Raw genomic sequence first — 3,711 nt, 5'->3', positions numbered from 1 at the left:
TATTGATTTTCTTATTCAAGAAAAGATATCTATATATTATATTTTTTATCATGTTTTTGTTTGTGATTTACTTATTAGTGAGCTGGGAATTCCATCATCTGAAAGACCAGACGCCCAACATGGTCCTTGAATAAGTTTCAAAAAAAAAAAAAAAATGGTCCTTGAATAAATCGTTTGGAAACCTGTCTTTACTACTCTTTGTTTTGTTGTTATATACTTTGTATTTCTTATTATCTCGCCGTCGTATTCTCGTTTCGATCAGTCAATTTGTCACTCACGTCATACTTTGAAACCCTAAATATATTAGTTATTATCCTTGAATAATATATAAGAATTCAACTAAACTGAAAAGATGCTACGCCGGTAACCTAAGTGCATCATTATCCGGAATTTCTTAGAATGAAGTTCTTAGGGGAATATAAGAAACTGTTTCTTAATTTTTAACTAAAAAGTTTAAAAACGGTTTTTTTTTTAACTATTTTAAGAAACCGTTTCTTAACTTTTTAGTTAAAAATTAAAAAACAGTTTCTTATATTTCCTTAAGAACTTTGTCCTAAAAACTCTAGATAATGATCTCTAAGTGATTTTCTTTATCTCTCTCATCTACTAGCATGCCTTTTAAAATTCATGAAACCGTATATAAATAATAAGGCGACAACATATCTTTAACACAAATTTTAAGAAAAAAAAAACACACGTCTTAAACATTTGATGTTTTGTAATTTGATAATCTTGATTAGTAAAGAATTATCCAGATTTGGTAGACAGTGCGACAAAATAAGACATTTTAAATAATTCTCTTGGCACCAGTTTAATTAATATTTGTAGTTTACAGCATATGTATTTTGTCTTTCGGCAGCTATATAATATTTCTACAGTTCATGTATGTGTTCTATTGTTACACACTGGAAACTATACAATTTTTTATATAAATTTGCCTCTAGCTGTAGAGTTGATATATTATAGTTTTCCATTTATTTTGTTTTTGTCATCATTCATTGAAAGTTTTTATCAGAGACAAATGACAAGTTAAAAATTGCTCAATGTGGAAATCGAACTAAGATTTAATCGAGATGCATTATCCTTTGATGAACACATAAAAACGTACCGACTACAATCAAAGATGTAAGTGGTAATAAACGAAGTCCCACATTGGTACGTACTTAAGAAATAATTAACTAACTAGATAGTAACCCGTGCAAAATCACGGGATAAAATGTCTATATTAATGTTGAAATTATATATTATGATTATGTATAACATAAGATATACTTTAAGCGATAGTTAGATAGAACTAAAGGTGTGATTGTTATCAGAGGCGAAGCCAGAAACTTTTTTATAATGGGTTCACTAATATTAAAATTTAAAATATGGTGTTTGCAAATTTGAGAAGAAGTTTTGGAAAATATTTTTTTTATATTTTGCCTATCATGTTGTAGTACTTATGGACTTAAGGGATTAACACATAAAATCGAAAAAAAATCAATAACATATTATAAGCAAAACAATAACTGTGTGAAATAAAAAAAAATACAACTTCTTTAAATTCAGTAAACATAGTTGCATAATAAAATAAATGGAAGGTTATTTGACCCTCTAAATTGTAAAAATTGTTCCAGATGCGACCAGCACGTGAGACTTGTTGGTGGTTCGTTCCTGGAAGTTTCTTCTCATCTTCAAGGTCATCTAATGTAGAGTTCTCATGGCGGCGAAGGTGGTGACACTCACACGCTTATATTGCTTGCTCGAGAAGACTAACACAATAAGCCGAGACAATTTACAGTGATTCAGTTTCCTCGAAACAGAGATCACCTCATCGAGCAGTAACAAAACTGAATATGACACATTTATCTAGAAATAGTTTTCAACGTCCTCTTTCAGCAATGAGAGGCTGTTCTCAAGAACGTGAGTGCTCTGCTAAATGCATGAAAGCAGGTACGGAGAAAAGGGTTCTTTCATTAACACTTGGCATCATGCTAAAGTTTCATCGTTTTGTCGTCTCTACGGATCTGTCGATTTAATGGCGATAGATCAGATGGGTTACCGTTTTTAACAGAAATGTATAGAGGAATATTGAATCTTTATTGATGCTATGATTATATTGAGAGGATTGATAAATCAACTAATCGAACTCGAAGCCGAAGGTTTATCACGTAAAAGTGTTCGTCAAAACAGTATAGATGGTATAAAATTCTTTTAAAGAGATAAATACAAAAATATGGTTAATTCATTTATCGCCAATTGATTTTTAATTAGAAGTTGAAAATAAGTTTGGACTTATTATGGTGTCAAAACCTTGTTTGTTAATTCAAATAAAGTGCCTAAAAAGGTTTAATTCTCTGGTCATTCGTTTCGAAATAAGCCGATAAGAATCATTATCTCAAAGGATGTGTGGAGATTTCACATTGGAAGCTTAAAAAGACCATCATTAATATATAGAGGATTATAACCATTATATTAATCGCCAACTGATTTTAAGTTGGAAACTTATGATAAGCCTAAAATTAATATGATATTACACTACAAGAAAACACGCCACAGTCCGACGGCCATTCCGACGGATGTCACTTTCATCGGTTTCTTCTGACGAAATTCCGACGAGAAACTGACGAACAATATATTTTGTGCTCGTCGGTATTTCGTCGGAAATCTCCGACGAAATTAACCGACAAAATTCCGACGGACATTTTGACCGTTAAGAACTCCGACGACTTACCGACGGAAATATTCCAATGCCCATATTGACTGTTCGGATTCCTACAAAATTCCGACGGAGGAATTTGACCGTTTTAGAAATCCGATGCATTTCCGACGAAATTCCGACGGAAAATTTTTGACCGTTCGGATTCCGACGGAATTCCGACGAAATATTTGACCGTTTAACAATTCTGACGAATTTTGTTATGTTTGTCGGAATTCCGTCGGAAATCTGTCGGAGTTTCGCATGAACTTTTCCTATAAATGCGACCTCCCCACACCACATTTCCCTCGTTCATTCTTTTTTCTCTTTTTGCTCTCTACAAATCCGAAAAAAATAATCATGTCTTATGGAAATTATCATCGATCGTGGATGGATAAACCACATTTGGATCCAAACACCAATTTGCTTACGGAGGAATACATGGCAGGTATTGGCGAATTCATGGCGCTTGTTCAACGACAACCGGAAGCAAATACCGGTATGTTACGATGTCCATGCTCCTCCTGCAATAATAATAAGGTTATAAGGGAATGAGATGTTTGGACTCATTTATATATGAGAGGGTTTACACAGAGTTATAAGGTTTGGTATCTACATGGAGAAACTGGTTATGAATATGGTAGTACTAGCGAACCTCAGCCTGTGGTTAGATTAGAAGAACCAAGGACGGAAGTAGATTACGGTGTAGGTACTGAGCAAATGGTAAATGATCATTATAGAGGGGAAGAACCCAATGCAGAATCTAGGAGATTTTTTGACATGTTGGATGCAGGAAAACAACCTTTGTACAAAGGTTGTCGAGATGTTCATTCACCCTTATCATCTGCAACTGGATTGATGGGTATTAAGACGGATTATAATTTGGCTGAAGAGTGCGTGGATGCGATTGCTGATTTCGTTAAAGGTGTTCTACCAGAGGATAATCTAGCACCGAGTTCATACTACGAGGTTCAGAAACTGGTAGCGGGTATTGATTTACCGTATCAGGTGATAGATGTATGCATCGACAA

This window comes from Brassica oleracea, chromosome C6 (genome assembly GCF_000695525.1).
Source record: "Brassica oleracea var. oleracea cultivar TO1000 chromosome C6, BOL, whole genome shotgun sequence".
Lineage (NCBI taxonomy): Eukaryota > Viridiplantae > Streptophyta > Magnoliopsida > Brassicales > Brassicaceae > Brassica > Brassica oleracea.
The sequence above is the reverse complement of the archived record's forward strand: the minus strand, read 5'-3'. Positions refer to the sequence as shown.